Below are 20,327 nucleotides of genomic sequence, written 5' to 3'. Positions count from 1 at the left end.
AACTGAAGAAAGGAACATCAAAATAATTTTGCCTTTCCTTCGTATGTTGTTGTGCTGCATTTTTTAGCCAAACTGGAAGAAAACACTTGTGATTTAGATTTGTACCAGTGTGGTCCTTGTCTGCAAGACTAGCTTTGGTGAAAAGTTTGGTTCCCCTCCTAGCAAATGCAACCATGCAAGTTTTGGGAATTTTCTGGAGCGCACCTTCTCGGATCCAAAGTTCTGCTGCCTATATCCTAACTCACATCATACCATTCACCCATCACCCTTGTGCTCACTGACCTACACAGGCTTCTGGTTCTTACAAGTATGCATCTTAGCATTTTCATTCCCCATGGCCTTGCCCCAAGCCAGTTCTGCACCTGCCTTACAATCTTTTGAGATCTCTGCGTTCCTCTGACTCTGTCCACTTCCTATGGTCCACCATTGGCGGCCATGTGTTCAGACTTCAAGGTTTTGGAATGTCCTCTCTGCCTCTACGCCTTTCTTCTCTTTTTAAGACACTCGTTAAAACCTTCCTCTTTGAGCACCTGCCGTCTGTCCTAATATTTCCTTGTTTGACTCACTACAAATGTGTGTCTGATAATGCTCCTGTGAATCCCCTTGTTACACTCTGTACATTAAAGGCACTATTCAAGTTAACAGTAACATAACTTCAAAAGGGAATTCAAGCAAGTCACTTATTTGTGTACCCAACATTCAGCTTTAATGTGGCAAATAAAGTAGGCCACATCCATTACTTTGTCTCTTGTTCAGTACGTGTCGTCATCTTGCATTTACATTGGGGCTTATTGCCCCCAGGGCGTGCCTGATTGCTTTGTGCCCAGTGAATTACATTTGGGGCGTGGCGCTGTTAGTGGGTGAAGAGAGCGGTCAGCCGGTGCACAGCAAGCTCTGCTAGCAAGTAAGGTAAATGAGCAGATCCGATTAGATGACTGAATCCTATTGTACTTGGTCTAGAACGCCAGCTGGCAGCCCGGCACAAGCAAAGAAAGGAGAATACTTTGGTGGGGCATGCTTCTGCACAGAGCGGACACCTAGGTATTGTCCCAATGTTTGTTGAGCTGAGGACTGCATTCGTCCCGTGGGTAATGGATACTCCCTGAGATACAATAAGGGTTGCATTGTTCTGGGGGAGGGATAGATTGAATAGCAGAGCTGAGCAGGACTTGAACAAATTTATGTTTGAGCAAATGACTTGGTGCTTTAATGCCCCATTTTGTATTTTGTAACGATGGTAGATGGTTGCTTTTGTAAGTTGACCTGAATTTGTCTCCTGTCTGTTTTGACTGCCGGCGAGATAGGATTTTGTTTAGTGTCTCAACAGATTTGCTGCTGCGGTGCATTAGATATAATTGGAACTGTTGACTGACTTTGATTTGTGGTTTTAAATGGCAGCCCTCCTGCCCAACTTTACTAAATGTTCACACACCTGCATATGCATATTAACCTGTAGGTTAACTGAATAATACCAAGGGATGAAGTTCCATGTGTCAGCTTTGGCTCAGTCAATAGCATTCTTGCCTCTTGAGCCAAGACGTTGAGAGTTCAAGTCCCACCTCCAAAACTAGAAGATCTAACCTCAGTGCATTACTGGGACTGCTGCATTTGACTGAGGCGTTAACTGAGGCCTGGTCTGCCCTTTCAGCTTACTTGGCTAGGCAGCAGGTTCGTGATGCAGAGCAATGCCAGCAGCTTGGGTTCAATTCCTGTACTGGCTGAGGTTATCTATGAAGGCCTCGCCTTCTCAACCTTGCCCCTCGTCTGAGGTGTGGTGATCCTCCGGTTAAATCACCACCAGTCAGCTCTCCCCCTCAAAGGGAAGAGCAACCTATGGTCATCTGGGACAATGACGACTTTACCTTTTATAAGATGCCATGCTGAACCAAACAAACCAGAGTTGCTGTAGAAGATGAAGGTTGTTTGGCCAACTTTTTGGTTAACTTTGGACCATTCAATAGGTTTTCCCCGGAATCTACAATGATCTGATCAAGACATCCTAATGTTGCACATCAGAAACACTATATTTGTCCATATAAACTTGTGTGTTAAGGATGGTGAGGAGAAAATTAACTCGTCAGTGGGCGTTATTGGGTGTGAAATGGGACGACCTCGTACAGGTGGTTAGCACTGCTGATTCACTGTAAGGGACCCTGGTTTGATTCCGACCTCTGGTGACTGTATGGAGTTTGTGGGCGGCATGGTAGCCCAGTGAGCACTGTTGCTTCACAGCGCCAGGGACCCGGGTTTGATTCCCGGCTTGGCTCATTGTCTGTGTGGAGTCTGAACATTCTCCCCTTGTCTGCGTATGTTTCCTCCGGGTACTCCGGTTTCCTCCCACAAGTCCCGAAAGATGTACTTGTTCGGTGAATTGGGCATTCTAAATTCTCCCTCAGTGTACCCGAACAGGCGCTGGAGTGTGGCAACTAGGGGATTTTCACAGTAACTTCATTGCAGTGTTGATGTAAGCCTACTTGTGACAATAATAAAGATTATCTTTATTATATTCTCCCCGTGTCTGCATAGGTTTCCTTTTACTCCCAGTCCAAAGATGTGTAGGTTAGGTGGATTGGTCCTGCTAAATTGCCCCTAAGTGTCCAAAGATTAGGTGGGGTTATGGGGATAGGGTGGGTGCTCTTTTGGAGTGTCGGTGCAGACTCAGTGGGTCAAATGGCCTCCTTCTGCACTGTAAAGATTTTATGGTTCTATTCGAAGGAAACTTAAAACTGCAATCCCATTTAAACTCTAAATCGTGCAAAACATGGTTGAGGTGAAGGAGGATAAACAGTCAAAGTTAATTGCTGGTAAGTTATCTCGAATGTCACAAAAGCTCCTGCTGGTCGGCTTGTTTAATTTCTGCTCCAATCTGGTGGTTTTGAAAGGTCATGCATCTCGAAAGATTTGACGTTGATTTAAGTGGACTGTTGGCAACCTTCCTATTGACACAGCAGACTGGAATGTTGTGTAGCAGACAAACCTCTGTCGCTAAATATTTACTTTTTCAGTGTTAACATCTCTGGTAGCGCTTGTTTTTTTTCTCTTCACCCTTTTTTATGATTTGTTTTCCTCCCCACCTCTCTCAAAATTCTCCTCGGTGCCATGGATTCCCAAGCTTTTTGCGGCCCTGATTAAATATTGGGAAGAGCAGGAGAGAGGTGCTTTTGTATTCACTTGGCAAGTGTGCCACCTCTGCTTGACTTTGTGAGATGAGGACATTGCAGCATGGAGAATGCTAGAATGGCCATCAGTTTCCTATCCATCTCTGGCCAGGTTGCGTCTGCACCCGGACTTGAGACAGATTCATTTTAACCTTGCCCGCTATTTGGGCATGAGAACATCATTGCTGGGCCGGAGGCCTGTCTCTGAATCCCACATGTTTAAGAATTTGGAAGTGCTCGATGGATAGTACTTGGGCTGGTTAGCAACTTTTGCCCACCACCAATACACCGAGACTCTCCGGTAAATTGTAGTGAAACCATCACTTGATCCATTAACAGAAAAAATGATGAAGCCTTGTAGCTCAGTGTCAAACTACACAGTATTCTTATATCCTTCTCCTTTTGAGGAACGAGGGAGCCAATGTCTTTCCTTGGGTTTGTGGATTTGGAAATTCCCAAGTTGTCCCTCTTAGTCCAATTTCTGTCTCAGAACTTCTCCATTCCCTCAAGTGGATAGGGGTGTGGGTTCATGCACGTGCATACACACAATGTGTCAGGGCAGATTAGACTGGGGCTTCCCTTGGCTTTTTAAATTGTATTTTTTTTTGTTTACTATTGGACCCCCATGGTCTTTTAATAAAAACTGCTATCCTGTTGGCAGGCTTCCACTTTCAAGTGCTTTGTGAGATTGTGTCTTAGCAAATATTTTTAGGTATTAGGTTGTGAAAGGATCTGCTACATTCACTGTGACACTGCGTGATCTTTGAAATTTGCAGTCTGCAATTTGGAAAGTAGCCGAGGGTGCCTGGAGCGAAAGGGGCTGCTTTTGTTCAGGAAGCTATGTCGATCTGCTGCTGCCACGGAAACGCTTGTTGTGGGAGTGGGGATATTTTTATAATTGTGTCAGGTTTTATTAAATGCAGGGTTTATTAAGTTAGAAGACAAAAAAGTCAAGTGCACATTACTAATAACAAGAAAGAAACAATGTGTGTGCTGAGTGGAGAAGGGGTGTGAATGATGGGAGCTGTTCGAACTGATTGTTTGAATGGGGGCTGAGGTTGGTAGGGATGTTGTGGCAGTAAAGATACCAGCTCTTCTGCCTGGGTGCCTTTTCCTCAGTTCAACACTGAAGGGGTCGATTGTGTTTCACATGGGCTATAGCCCTGCGCTGATCAGAATCCGTGCACAGGTGTACGGTGGACAGAATGCGGTGCTGTGTCCGCTGAGGCTTCCAAACTTACCTGAGGAAAGCAACAATGTCACCGCAGCCAGTCTGTATACTTCCTCCTGCAGCTGAGGCTGTGGCCAAGTCGAGGGTTTTTGTTTTTAATCTCCGGCTCCCAAAAGATCATGCAAGGTCCACGCCAGCTTGTGATGGTCCTGCAAATGATGACCTGCAAACAATACAGATTTCCACATGTGTAGTTCTTTGACTCTTGCTTCAGTGTTGTGGAATCCACTTGCTGATATAAAATAGGCAGTACTCCACAGCACCAGGAGACTAAGTTGATAATAATAATATATACTGCATATAAAAAAATGCCTTTAAGCATTTTGTTCAGTGAATTATTTGTTCAAGAGTCTGTCTAGCTGGTAAACTCTGTGCCAGCAAATGGACAAACAACATCAAGGTGAATGGTCAGTTAATGGCTTTCTGGTGGTGTTGGTGAGGCAAGGAATATTAGGAGAATTCCCTGCTCTTCATTGGATCATGGTGTGGGATCTTTAATATCTGCCAGAGCTTCAAGACAGAGCTCTGTTTAACATTTTACCTGAAGGACTTGAAGTGGTCTTAAGTGGTATTAAATCCACCACGAGGGGGCGGCACGTGGCACAGTGATTAGCACAGGGAAGGGGTTCAAATCCTGGCCCTGGATCACTGTCCGTGTGGAGTTTGCTCATTCTCCCCGTGTCTGCGTGGGTTTCTCCCCGTGTCTGCGTGGGTTTCACCCCTACAACCCAAAGATGTGCAGGTTAAGTGGATTGGCACTGTTAAATTGCCCCTTAATTGGAAAATAAAATAATTGGGTAATCTAAATTTTTTTTTTTTATTAAATCCACCACAAAAAGTTTGAAACAGCAGCAGGGACTAATTAATTGGCTTGGGATCTAACTGAACTGTAAAAGTAGATTTTAGGGCAGAGTGTAAATTTTTTTTTCCGAGTACCCAATTATTTTTTTTCCAATTAAGGGGCAATTTAGCATGGCCAATCCACCTAACCTATGCATCTTTGGGTTGTGGCGTTGAGGCCCACAGACATGGGGAGAATGTGCAAACTCCACACTGATAATGACCCAGGGCCAGGATCAAACCCGGGTCCTCAGTGGTGTGAGGCAGCAATGCTAACCACTGCGCCGCCGTGCCTCTGCTAACTTAGGGCAGAGTTATTGAGATTTGTCAAATTTTGATTTTAAGTTGCAATGTTCATGAACTGACAGTAACGTGCTCCAGGATTTACCAACAAAAGCAGATTGTGTGGACTTTGAGAGGCTGTTGAGCTGCTTGGCAATATAGGCATGTCACTGCATGCAGGAGGTCTTGCAAATGTGTATTGGATTACATGTGTGCTTTTCACACAAGTGGCAAAATGCTTTGATTTAGGACTGTGATCTCAGTCAAATGATGTAATCAAAGGCTTCACTTGATTAATGGTTCTGTACATTCCATGAGCTTAACCAGTGCCTTGGTGAAGGGTGCAGGTTGTGTTTTGTGTGGTGGTGGGGGGGGGGGACCTATAGATTCACCCACAGCTGCTGTCACCCATCTTTCCAGCAGTGCAGGACTCCACCCATGCGTTTTTGCCCATGATGATGCCTCATCGTCACCCACTTGCTGGCTGACCAAGTATTTCCTCATGTTCCCCTTCTCTCCTGTTTGAAAACATCCATCGCTGTTTCATTTGCAAGCCTTTGAGCAATACAATTTTTCAAATATGTGATGCTTAAGCTCTGACAGTAAAGTATGACGGTTTTCTGGCTCCTGTCATCGGCCTATCTTTAGCATTCTAAGATCTTAGGCAAAAAAAAAACCTGAAACGTTTCTTAATCTGGCTCGAGATTATGGACAGAAAAGTTGAGACCACAACCAGATCGAATGGCGGAGCAGGCTGGAAGGGTCAAATGGTAGACTCCTGCTCCAAAGTCCTACATTCCTATGTGAACTTGAACACTATTCAAGAACAGAAATAATCACTGATGTGTGATATTCATGTCCTCCCTGATGAGGGTTAAATCAACTTTAGTCCCTGTGACAGTACAAGCTCCTCTAGTGGAAAGTGATTTTTTTTTTTCATGATTTGGACATGATTGGATTTATTTGTGATACTTATCATGATGCAGTGGTTCACTGATACTCGTTATCTCAGTTCAAAAGCAAAATTACGGCGTGTCCAGTTGTGATGTTCCAGGCATTGTGATGTTTGGCACCATCTTGATGGACAAACATCATGGGCGGGATTCTCCCTTTGGGGACTAAGTCCCCGCCGGAAATTGGGCGAGAATCACTCCGGACGTTTTCCTCAAGTCCGAGGTGATTCTCTGTTTTCCAGGGGGCTAGCAGGGCGCGGTGGTCCACTTCGGCACAGGCGCTGCTGACATGGCGGCGCCACACAGTGGGCCCGCGCGGAGGAAGGTAGGTCCCACCTCCTGATCGCGGTGGCCGGCCGATCGGTGGCCTCCGATCTCAGGCCTGGCCAACACTGAGGCCTCCCCCGGAGTCAGATTCCCCCTGGCCCCCACCAGGACCACGGCCGCGGGTCCGAGCTCCCGCCGGGTGGTACCAGATGCGAACCATGCCGGCGGGAACTCAGCTGGTTGACCGCGGAGAATTGGCGCGGGGGCCTCTTCCAACGGCCGTGTCGATTGTGCACGCGCCACTGGCATGTCTGCAGAGAATCGCGGAAGTGCCGTCACGCCAGATTTCCGGCGTGAACAACTATTCTCCACCCCTGCGCTGGGCGCGATTCCGGCGCAGACAGTCGGAGAATCCCGCCCCATCTTCCCATCATTTCCACATGCTCATATCACTGAACAAAGTTCTGACCAGTATACCTATTCTTAAACCATTTCCCATCAGTTGAAATAGATAGATATCCGACTGTCAATCTCTCTCCTAAATGTGAAGTTGAATTTTGGACTTATCCATTTTTGTATTTGTTTTAATGTGATTTCCGCTTCTCCTCATCCAAACCATCTTTCTACACTGTGGAGGTCAACTTTTTCCAATATTTCCTTGTGGCACGTGCCCTTTCTACACGCAGCACCAGGCATGCTTCTCCTCTCTGTTAACCCCATCCAGTTCACGTGTTTTTTTTCTGGTGTGCTAGAATTGCAACTCAATACTGTAACACAGACTGACCAGAGCATTGCAGATCTTGGATAATTCTCCTCTGCTGTTTTGACCACACATCCGAGTATTTTAGCTGCATTTGAATTGCTCTTCCATGTTGTTCTGATACCGTGGGCAGCACGGTAGCATAGTGGTTAGCACTATGGCTTCACTGCGCCAGGGTCCCAAGTCCGATTCCCGGCTTGGGTCACTGTTTGTGCAGAGTCTGCACGTTCTCCTCGTCTCTGCGTGGGTTTCTGCCGGGTGCTCCGGTTTCCTCCCACAAGTCCCGAAAGAAGTGCTGTTAGGTAATTTGGACATTTTGAATTCTCCCTGCGTACCCGAACAGGTGCCGGAATGTGGCGACTGGGGGCTTTTCATGGTAACTTCATTGTAGTGTTAATGTAAGCCTACTTGTGACAATAAAGATTATTATTATTGTTGAAAGAGGGTCACTTCCAGATGCAGCCCTCCTCTTAAGTGCCATTCATTTTATACTTGTGTTTGTGTGCATTCATTTCCTACTATGCAGTGCACTCCATCAGTGTTGGATTTCACTGAACTCACTTTGCCCACTTGTGTAGCCTGTGCGGATTGTTCTGTAAAAGTGCCCTGCATTTTCATTTTGCTGTTTTGCAGCATTTTCACTGGACAGTCAGGTTGAAAAGTGCTGCTGATACCCATAGGACCTCACGCAACCCCACCCAATGTGTGTTGTGCATTCATATTAGAGGAAAGAAAATGAACCTCTAATATGATCTGTTGCACATATTGTTTCATGAAATGTCACTGTGGTTTGTGCTGAGGCTCAAATGTGTTCAGAGCACTTTGAGGCTAAAGTTGACTTGTCAAGCTTTGATCCAATATCTGCCAGACACAATCGGATATGAAACAGAAACGTCTCTTACTTCATGATGTGACAGAGTTGTACTGCTGTGTTTGCATTGCAATCTTTGTGCTTCCTCCTGTGAGATATTCCTGCTGCTTTGTTTGGGTCCGAGGGTCACGTCGAATAGAGTTGTTGGTTCTCTGTCTTGTTTTAAAAGGATCACTTGGAACTTGCTGCGACTTCCGTCCTTTTTTAATCAGGGCCTGGGGATTTCTGCAGACTGTGTATGGGTCAGGCTGTTGCCACATGAAAAGGCATGCACGACCTTGCTGCCATGTTGATAATTGGCATCTTGTCGGTGGAGCTGAAATGCACGGTTCAAACGAGTTTCCTGCTGCCACATCACAGTAACCATCGGAAGCCAGTGCAACCAGAGTGGTGTTTCCGGTCTTTGAGGAAGGTGCAATATAGGATACATGAATTGAACAGAATTTATTCACTTAAAAAAATTAAATGTGTGGAATTGCAAAGCAAGATAGCAAAAAGGAATTTTTAAAGTCATCTGCAACCTTCCCCAAACTGTCCCTTCCTAACTCCAGCTTTCTAGTGCATCCTTATCCCACTTTGTCCCATTTGAAGAAAAAAGGTGTTCTCCCGACAGGATGATTTGGGGACTCGAGCATATCGTCATACAAGTGGCCATATTATGAACTGGTAATTTCCTTTCTTACTCTTCCCTGCCCACCAGAATCTCTTCTTTGTTGAGCTGTGCTCTGAATGACCAGTTGCATATTGTTGACTAAAATTAATTCCACCCCCCCCCCCCCCCCCCCCCGGACAATGACTCAATAGATTCTGACACTTGCTGGTGTGTTATCATGGCTAAATGGGTGAGGAGGCAAAGTTCAGCACCTGGAGTATTCATTCTCGTTATAGCCCACAGTATTCTGCTGTCTCATGGCAACAAGAAATAGGAATTTGTATTTCCCTTTTGATGTCTAGCCTTGTAATTCGACACGTATAGATTTTTCCAAATTGAGGTCCAATTTGGAGTGGGATGGGATGTGGCAGTAACATTTTGAATGATCTCTAGGAGTCTGGTGGCAAATGCATTGATGATTTTTTTTATGATACACTAGTTTGAGATAGGGACTGGGCTAACGATTTTGCAAAGGTAAATATGGATGATGGGGAGGATATAAGCTCAGAATTTCATCTTGTGATCAAATAGGATGCCATGGTTGTCAACAGTCCTGTTTAGTCTGAAATGTTGGCTCGGCTAAGGGTGGTGGATTTGGTGAGTGTTTGCGCTTTGTGCTGAAGCTAAATACATTAGCTTCAGCCTGCCCTTTATTGGATCAATTTTTAGCTCATGCAAGACAGGGTGAAGAATAAGGTTGACTGACAGCATAGAGGCAGTGGAGTGGTAAAGTTAGATAATGAAAAGCTGGATGTCATCCACTGACTTTGTGGATTATGTCATCAAGGAACACGTTGAGAAAGAGGAATGGACCAAGTTTGGATCCTTTGGAGGACTCCTGAGGTAGCATTGCAGGGAGTGGGAAGAGGAGCCATTTCTGGAGATGATCAGGCAGGTGAGCGAAAACAATCAGGCTCGCAAGTGTAAGTTTGTAAACTGAAAATATATTTTTAAATGGAAACATAAGGAGGGGTTGATGGGATGAAAATCTGATCTCTGGTGTTTTCGGCTGGATGTTTTTCATTGAAGCTGTCTGTATGAGCAATGAAAAAGTGGGGCAAATTGTGACTGAAGAAGAGCAGAAACTTAGCTGAGGGTACTCTAAAATGAATTTTTCATTGTTGAATATTTGGAGACTTTCCTCCAGTGCCTCTGGGTTGGGTTTGACTCTGTTCTGCCTTATTAGTGCTCTGTTCCCCTCTAGTATTGTTAGCATTTTGTGATTCACCGTCGAAACTGCACATTACTCATGATGAAGGCCTTTTAAAAGTTGGGACTTATAGTTCACCAGTGTAGGTGGAAAGGTAGGATTTGTACACTTGTTGCACTTAGTCCTGATGCCTACTACTGAGCAATTTTCCGGTTTACCCTTAAAAGCTTTGGCTCAATGATGTTCCACCGATACCATCAGCCCTGGTGAGCCTCGCCTGGACAGTGAGTGGCAGCGGATTTATGCAACTGTGGAGGGTGTCTGACCCAAGTCCAATCTTGTCCTCATCACATGTACACTCCAGCAGGAGTTGCTGCACCATGATGTGGAGTGAGAACTCAGACTAATTTGTCTCTTTGTTTCATTTCCAATTCTGGGATTTGAGGACCAGTTGGAATATCTTGACCTCCAGCCGAGTGATAATAAAGTAACTTGGAAAGAGGACATGGAGCCTGGGCCTCTGGTTCAGCAGAATTTTTTACTCTGCCATTGGTTTAGCTGCAGAATTGAAGATGGATGATCTCAGTATTTGACTTCTCTACTATTCTAACTGTTCGGAATTCTCATCCGGCTACGTTCACAATGCCCTGAAGACTTGATGGTTGTTTCCCCATTTGGTGCATGCGTCCAAATATTTAACAAACTGCATGAGGAAGAAGCTTTGTAACTTATTGTCTTGCTATGCTGTTGCAATTTTAAAATAACAGTCACAATTAATCTTACGGAAGACTTTGAGGTTTTATATTTGCTTTCTGAGATCCCTTAACTCTTTCCTTTCCCACCAGCTAGAAATGTTGCTGCTTACTGTGTAAACCATATTCTTTGCCTGTATTTTTTCTTCAAATTGAGGAATCCAAGGCGTGTGGGGAGATCAAAGCACTTGGTGCAGTGCTTAGTAAAGGTTCAAAAAAGTAAGAATGCGAAGAGGCAAGTTGGAAAGTCATGAGTAGATAATGCCAAACGTTGGTTTTAAAAGGCGATAGATTGCAGGAAGAAGGCAGGTTTGAGGGAGTTGAACTGCACCACGGTTGTGAGATACTTGGATATAATAGGAGAGAAGTTGGTGAGAAGTTGCAGATGTGGCAGATTTAAATCCCTAAGTTTACTGGGGATTTATTGATTTATATTAGAGCAGAGTAGAATAGCATAACCTCAAAAAGGTGTATGCATGAATTATTTTTCCCTTTACAATAACTGTTGACCGTTAAAACCCCCGCATAAAAAAAATACCCGTAAAAATATGAAATACCTGTGTGAGTGTCACCATTCTGGAATGTGGAAAAGAATAACGGCTGGTAATTCATATTAAATTAATGTGACACAATTTAATTAATAAATTAATTGTACAAAGATGCCTTTAACCACAATGGAAGTGTTTTAAGACCCTCAAATTCATTGTCTTCAGCATCCGACACAGAGTTAACCAAATTCATTCTGAGTCGCTGGCTGGCATCATCATCAGGATCCCACTCTGGATCAGATTTGGCACTTTTTTGTTTGAGAAGTAGTGTGAGTAATCTGCTGCAGCACTCGACATTTTTGTTCCATGAAGCAGCTCCAGCTAAAAGCTGTTGCTCTAAAATCTTTGCTGGATTTGGTTTGGTTTGCTCCGTTTAATTTTGTATTGACGTGTTTGCATCACCGTCAGAGGAAGTATCTCGGGATTATGGTGGGGTGGGAAAAAACATATTAAGTGCATATAATATAGTGCCAGAAGCCTACAGAGAAAAATGTTAAAATCCAAGGAGAGAACCAGGTCAGCCATATATAGAATTCAAAAGAATTAAACACACTGTATTTTGGTAGGTGGATAAGAGCACTAAAAATAGACTAAATATGTGACACTCTTTGGGAAACAATTATTTTGGAGGAATTTTAAGATTCACTTTCCACAGTAGTGAGAACTTATGTGGAAGAGCAAACAGTTAAAACTGCTAGATTGACAGCAGAAATGGCAGATGATTTTTAATTCATTCACAAAGCAAAGTCTTGTTTTCGACATCAATTTAAAAGGAGAAATTCAGAGGTGGTCAATGTAAAGGAGCTTTAGTTGGTGATAAGGAGAGTGTGCCCCAGAGTAAAAAGGAAATCTATGATGGTGGAAGAGAGATAAGAAAACGTAAGCGCCTTCATTGTAATAAAGTTATCGTAATGTGAAATCGCATTTTTGAGGATCCATTTCTGGAGCAGGCTTTGCAAAGTGAGGCCAATGGCTGGTCCTTGTTCTCATGGCGTATTTAGTCTTGAGCATCTTCTCCTGCTGGATTCCTCCTCCCGTTCTCGCGACGGTTTTTCGCCATTTCCAAATTGCCTCACTGCAGCACAGTTATCTGATGAGTTAGCAAATGTTACGACTTTTGGATTGCAAGCAGCTTTATATTTTGTTTGTTTCGTTGGATGACACTTTTCCCTTCATTGTTGGCCATGCAGACGGGGTAGGGGAGGGGGTGCGCGTTCTGCTCTGTCTGAGTGTATTTTAAACTCCCACACATCTTCACAGCACAGCCCATATTACCGTCTTAACCCCTCTGCCCAGTTATAAACTCCGCAAAGCATACACGTGTGAGGCATAAAATTTGGGCTGATGATTAATGGGAGTAACAAGACGTGGCTGAAAAAGGGGTTGAATTATGCGCCGAATATATGCAAAACCATGATTCTTGGGGCCTCGAAAATGGGATAATCTTATACACTGGGTTGAAGTGTAAACTGCGATCTATATACCACAGTTGGGAGGCAACTGTGATAAAATGATAAATGAAAGTGATAAAAGACAACTTAATGTACTAGTGGTGACACCATTCTCTTCAAGCCCACACAATTGTTTCAAACAATCCTGAAGCGACCGCAGTTAAAATGTTTATTTTTCTCCCTCCCCTTTTGTATGCTTGAATGAAATCTTTGAGACACTTAAAGTACTAGATGTTGTTTCTTCCCCCCCCCCACCCCCCCCCCCCCCACCCACCAGATTTAATTATTTTTTGCACTGATTTGTCGACACATTATGTTGAATCAGACCCATTGCCATGTTTGTTGATCACCTGTTGCCACCTCACTGCCTCTGGCACCATCTTGTGTGTAAACTTTACGATTGGGAAATATTGTCAGAAATACGGTTACATTCATCCCGCCTATTATAAATTAAGGTTGGCAATTGGGTGAAATGACATGCTGCTGGGCACTGAAGGCGGTAGGCCCTATGTTTGACTCTTGATCCATTCAATTAAAGCGGAGTCTCACTGAGCGTGGAGGATGGAGAGTAAAATGCCAGCTAGGCACCTTGGGCTGGATTCTCCAATAATGGGGCTATGTCCCCACACCAGTGTAAAAATGCTGGTGTTTCATTCTGGCCGTTCCTTAAAGTGCTGAGTGATTCTCCCATCTGCAGGGGGCTGGCAGGGCCCTCCGGAGTGAGCTGCGGATACGGGGCCCTGCACTTCTGGTTGGGGGTCCACACATGCGCACGGAGGCGGTCTGCAACAGCCGCCCTTGCGACATGGCAGACTCGCACCACGGACCGTGATGGAAGAAGTAGGTCCCCCCGGGATCATGCGCGACCGCGGATCGGTGCCGCCCGATCGCTTGCCTGCCCATCCATGAGCCCCCCCAGCAGGGCAGCGGTGGACTGAGTCCGCAGCTGCCTCCTGACGGCCAATAGGTGGTTAGAACCACGCCATCGGGAACTCGGCCAGTTGTGTGCAGAGAATTGGGGGGGGGGGGGGGGGCCTCTGTCAATAGCCCCCTACCTGCGCTGCATAATTTGCATGCGCGCGATTCTCCGGGGACCGGAGAATTGCAGGAGCGGCGCTGGTCCGAATTTCCGGGTTGCCGACCATTCTCGGCCCCCTGCGCCGAACGCGATTTCGGCGCGGAGGCTCGGAGAATCCAGCCCTTACATCTGAAGGCAAGAAGATACGTGAGTTTGTGTTAAAAAGGCAGCTGACATGATGATGTAGAATAGTCACAGGATGGGGATACTGGAGGCAAGTATCAAATTGAAGCCCAGTTCACTTCCAATAATACAGTACAAGAGAGACAAATACTGTGGCTCAGCCAAGAAAAAAAGCTGTGTTTCTTTTTTGCTGAACAACCCTGTTCAACATTCTGCAGTGATTTTATTTTGTTTATTAAATTAAATGGGAGCAAGTTCCTGAGGCTTTAAGCCAGTCAGTTATTACCTGACAAATACAGTCCTAATTGGTTCAAATTTTTGGTAAGAATGTGTTTTTGTCTCATTGAGCACCTCCTTATTCATAATTTTGTGTGCTTCTTAGCTGTTAGAGAGTTGCTGGTCGTGACCTTGCGTGGTTCTATGATGAGAAGTCATCGATTTCTAACACATGGATGTAATTCCTCCCCTGCAGCCTTGCTGCCAGACGCAGATGTTTTGTGTATGAGTGTAATGTTTGCCCCTGGGGGTTTTACATTTCAATGCAAGGAACACTTGTACGGCCCATACCTTTTTTTTTTAGAATTGGGTAAGGCTGGACAGGGGGAGAAGTGGCTGGAACTCACAGAAATTAATTTACTTTAAAAAGAAAAATGAAGCCCCATCTTTAGAGTAAGTTTAACAGCTATGATTTATGGAAATGGTGACTGGGCCAGAGGTTATACATGTGGAACAGCTCTGTGCAAAATTGATTTTCTCCAAACTTTCACCAAGTCCACAGCAATCGGAGATCACATTCCAGTTGTTTTTTTTCCAGTTCATCACTGGGATTTCTAGAATTTGTGTGGGTGGATTGTAACAGTGCACATGTTTGACTACAAATTTTACTCCTTTGGACAGAGGGGGAGAAATGACAAAGAACAAGTATACATTTGTAACTTGATGAGTCCTTCAATGTAACCTTGGGGGCCAGCAACTGGAATCCATTCTTTGGTCAGTAATTTCATGTCGGGAGTAGCGTTATTCCACTCACAGAGGTAGTGTCATTGAAAAGCATTCTTAGAAAGTGGGCTTTTGCCTGCCCTTGCTTAAAAGTAGGGGAGTACAAGGTAAAATGCCACTGCTCCTGGTTTTGCTCGGATCCCTTGCAATGTAGCACTACAACCCTTGGCTGCAACTTTCACCTTGATTCTTGGCAAGGGCAAATTGAGGAAAGGCAATGCAAGAAAGTTTGTAGTGAGCTAGCCACCTGCAATTACCGAAATTGTTGTTCACTAAATGAGAGGTCACTGCAATGAGGAGACCAGCAGCTTTAATGTGCTGATATTTCTGGGGAAATAATGTGATCTGCAGGGTACATCGCTGATGGAAGCCCCTAGTTTTTCTACCTTTTGTACACACCGGCTTGATGCAGGATCGGCGGCTATTCAACCACAGAAGGCAACAGAGCAAAACCATAATTTGTCCTCGCCTGATCTACTTTCATGCTGTGCTCAGTGAAAAATAAATCAGAAACAGGAACTCGGGCTGAATTACTCTAACTTTGTCACCCATGTTCCTCTCTTTCATCTCTTCCTCCCCTACTCCTTGTAAAGCCACAGACAATAAGATGACTTATACCTTCAAAATTACTTTAGCCGAGAACTGCAAACTCAGATGTAAAGCTTGGATTGAACCTCTGTGCCTCCCTCTTCTACATGGGCCAATATGTTCAGTTGCATACCGCTGCTTGACCAAGGTTACCAACACTGGTTGAATGGTTTTAATAGGAGGTTTCATCAGGTGACCCCCCAATCACCTCACCATTCCGTATTGATCTCTGACACATCCGTTCACATGATGCATCATCTTCCTATATCCATTAGAAAGCAGACAGACTCTTTGTTGGTTGATCCTCGACCAGATTTTTTTTCCCGCTTTCCCCATTTTCTGTGCGATATATTCTCCCAGGTTGCCTACAGCAAAGTCCAGAAGGTTTATCTTTAATTCCTTCAATTCAGGACAGTTGCCTACTCTGTAGGAATGTGCTCCCATGAACATTTTTGAGGACGTGTTCCCGCAATGGAGTTTGAAGAATGTGTATTGCTAGGATGCTCTGTGTCATGGCACTTTTTACTGTTTGTTAGGAAATATCAGGTCAGTGTTGATTGAAGAACTTGGGTGTTTGTCTAACCTTCTGTACACACAGTGGCCTCTATGCCCTAATACATGGCACAGCCACAAAGGAAGTTCCTCCACAGCCCATTCAATTCAGTCACACTGGAAGTTTCACAAATAGCTGTGAACCGAAAGAAGGTGACAGCACAGACGAGTGTCATTCAGCCCATCACATCTGTGCTACCTCTTACATAGCATTCCAATTTGGTCCCATTCCCTACCCCATCAATATTCCCTGTCAGTTTTTTATTTTCCCATATTTGCCTGTTTCCCTTTCAAAGATGGGTTCCGCCTCCACCACTCGAGCCGCAACATCTCTCTTGTGCATTCACAAATTTCATGCAATCCCATCTCCGGAAAACAAAAACGTTTTTGATTAATTTTTTGGTCGCACTCTCATGGGAAGTGCGTACTGAGTATTTTAGACTGGGAGATTTGATGGTTACATCTGTCACCATTGCCTGATGCATGGAATGGGAATGCTCAATCAGAACAGATATGATTCATATGTTTGAATGAGTGAAGTGTGAGGACATGTTGTTGCTCCCCCCACCACCACCACCACCCCCAAATTTATTAATGCACTTGAGGACTTGAGTGGTGGAGGTGGAATTCATAATGGCCTTTGAAAGGGAGTGAGCAAATATTTGTACAAGAAAAGGTTCAAAGGAATATTGATAGATGTGCGGAACAGGACTAAATTGGAATTGTATTCGAGATCTAGCACAAGTGTGATGGACTGAATGGCATTCTGCACAATAAACCTGTTTTGGTTCACAGATATTCATACTCCAGAGCATGCAACCATTGGCAGGAGAGCAACAAGATTAAGTTGGTACTGGTAAAAGTGACCATTAGTTGCTGAGTTATCATTACAAGCCCAACTGGTTCATTAATGCCTGATGAGGAATGAAAACTTGTCATCTTACCTAACCTGGTCGATAAGTGACTCCAGTCCCATGTCATATGATTGGCCCTGAACTGCTCTCTGAAGTGGCTCAGCAAGACACTAACTTTTATCAAAGGAAACTGGGGATTTGGAAAGAATGTTGGCCTTGATTTGGTGCCCAGTTAACTGCATTGCCCTCATGTGGGAGACCTGGGGGATGAACTGGCAGGTCTTGGCATAGCAGCACTGGAATATTGACCGAAGTTGAGGAGGCTTTTCTTTAATGGTGCAGGGAAAAGCAATGCTGTACAAGGGGAAACAAAGTCAATAAACAGTCCGAAAGAGAGATTTATTGCAGGGGAGCGAGTGTGGTGCGAATCATTGAAGTGACATATCCCGAACAGGTGCCGCAGTGTGGCGACTAGGGGCTTTTCACAGTAACTTCATTGCAGTGTTAATGTAAGTCTACTTGTGACAAAAATAAAGATTATTATTATTATCATTTAAGTGTCTTTGTGGGTCACGGGAGCTGAGGCAAACTGACCAACAGTTGTTTCACCGAGAAAATAATCGTCCCTTTTGGGATAATGATAGTGCCAACTTTATTTTGGAGGTCAGACTGGTGACGAGGTAGTGAAGTTTTCAGAACAAGCCGTTGTGGGAACTGTGTGTGATTTGAAAGCTGCTCATTATGTATAAAATAAAATTGCCAGATTAGGTCGCCTGAGTGTCTATCCTGCGGAACCAAGGTCAAGATAAACTAAAATATGTTACTCTGAGGATTGCTGAGATGAATGAGTATAGTTGCCTTTAATTATCATGTCCCGGAGAAGAATTGAGCAGGAATCGTATTGGTAATATGCCTACAAACTTTGCTGTTGCATGTGTTTGAGGTTCTGTTAACCAAAGGGAGTTTGTTTGGATGCTGATTCCATTTTAACTGGTGGTTGTAAGGCCCCTTTGGAAGTCTCACGTTTGAGATGCACAGTGTGTACACCTCCGCCTCATCTCAAATACTTTGGGTGATTGGTATCAATGGTCATACCCTTACAGCTGGCAATGTTCCTCCCATTTGGCTCAGGATAAAAGGGTTGGAGACTATGGTTTATGGCCTTGCCACTCGTTCACCACATTGTTAATGGGCTCCTTCACATATCTTGCTTTTGGTCTGCCAGTGCAGCCTGTCAGTTGCACAAAACTAAATACCTTGGTGGTGGTACTGTCCTGTTTGTGACCAAGGGAATGTTGGATGAAGACAGCCATTGTGGGCTTGAAGCAAATTTCTGGAATTTTGCTTGATTGCTTGTTGAGATTGGGTCATATCTTGCTAACGCTTACTAAAAGACTTCCATTGGTCCATGAAGGGAAGGCAAGGATTTGCTGCCCATCTCTAATTGTCCTTGAGAAGGTGTTGGTGAGCTGCCTTCTTGAACCTCTGCAGTCCATGTGGTGCAGGTACACCACAGTGCTGTTAGGGAGGGAGTTCCAGGAGTTTAGACCAGTGACAGTGCAGGACTGGTGATATAGTTCTAAGTCAGGATTTTGTGGTGTTTGGAGGGGAACTTGTAGATGGTGGTGTTCCTTTGCTTCAGCTGCCCTTGTCTATTTAGCTGTCGAGATCTGAGAGTGTGAAAGGTCCTTTTTGCCGAGAAAGTTGGTTGAATGGGTTCAGTCTTTAAATTGTGAACCATCACTGGGCCAAGTTCATGTTTGGAATGGGAATGGGGAATCATCAAGAATTGCAAAGTGGCAGTAAGAGCCCATTTCTTCCCCGAATTCCTCCATCCAAAATGGTCATTATGTCGGTGGTTGTGGGCTGTAATTGCCGTCAGAGCTATTTGTTGGTGATGGAGCTTGGGAATTTGAAGCCCAACCCTTATCTGGCCTCGCCCGACAGCAAATCTTTCATCGACGATTCCACCCCATCACTCACACTGCCTCTCCTTGACGAGATGGGAATTAAGGATTTTGACCCCACGCAGGAGCGGCATTAATACTGGACAAATTAAAAAGCTCCATATCTGTTTTACTAGCTTTTTGTTTTATTTTGCAGCTTTTCCCCCCATTGGAACAAAATGCCTTTTATATCAGAGTGCACATGAAGAGATTGTGATTTTTGGTTTTAATTAAAAATGGCCCTCGGTGCATTAATCGCATGATCTTGAAGGACGAGCGTTGCCACAATAGAGTAAAACAATAAGCTTGCTGTGCTGCAGAGGGGGTTACCAGAAGAGCTCAGCACATTTATCCACATGAGTTTGTTCACATACAGACAATACAACCCTTCATTTCTGTGTGAAGTTAAAAATAAATAATTTTTTCCCCCCACTGTTGGACATTAAAGAGAGATTTGTTGCTCAGATGCCACACTTGGACCATTTTTTTTCCTTGAATGCCTCATCGGATTTCATTTGACAAAACGATCAGCGAGAGTGCTGGCCAGGAGCCCTCGTACAGCATGCCAATGATCAAAAGCGCTGCTGTTCCCTGAGCTCTGGTTTACTGCCATGTTCTTATTTTCCAACATTTTTACAACCTCTTCACGGTATTTCCTCTCCCAAACCTCCACTTCTGCTGCACAGCTTGCACTATTGAGTTCCCAAGCTTGGAGGCTAGGGGAAAGATGATCCTAGTGAATCCACATAGAATACCTTTCTCTTTATCTATCATCATATTCTTGCATTTGTCTCCTGTATTTGTTGATTTATGGCATGTGTGATAATGATGATGCTATATTTCTTAACATAGAACTTGGGGCAGCGAAACAGGCCATTCGACTCAGCTGGTCTGAGCCAGTATTTATGCCCCATTTCAGCCCCCTCCATTTAGCTCCATTACTGTCTCCTTGCTCCCTTATGTACTTATCTAGCTTCAGATGAAAATCATGTCAATTACTCTTCTCGCAGCAAATTTCACATTCTAACCCCTGGCTGTATGAAGAGAATTTTGCCTGAACTCGTATTGGATGTATTAGGGAATATTGTGTATTTATGGACTAACACCTAACCCCTTACAGGAGTGGAAACATCTCCTCTGTGTTTACTCTATCAAAACCTTTCGGAACTTCAAGTATCTCTACCAGGTCACCCCAAACTGTTATAGAGAAAAGAACTCCGGTTAGGGTTAGTTTAATGTTTACTCCTGGTTGTACCCTCTCGTTTCCTGTAT

General features: G+C 44.4%; 1 protein-coding gene across 1 annotated transcript in view; it reads left to right on the top strand.

The window, feature by feature from the left end:
* Window positions 1–20,327, top strand: part of LOC140426642 (uncharacterized) — a 194,610-nt gene that overhangs the window by 33,293 nt on the left and 140,990 nt on the right. The gene's annotated exons all lie outside the window — the stretch shown is intronic.

This window comes from Scyliorhinus torazame, chromosome 7, assembly GCF_047496885.1.
Source record: "Scyliorhinus torazame isolate Kashiwa2021f chromosome 7, sScyTor2.1, whole genome shotgun sequence".
NCBI lineage: Eukaryota > Metazoa > Chordata > Chondrichthyes > Carcharhiniformes > Scyliorhinidae > Scyliorhinus > Scyliorhinus torazame.
This window is presented reverse-complemented; position numbering and strand designations above follow the sequence as displayed.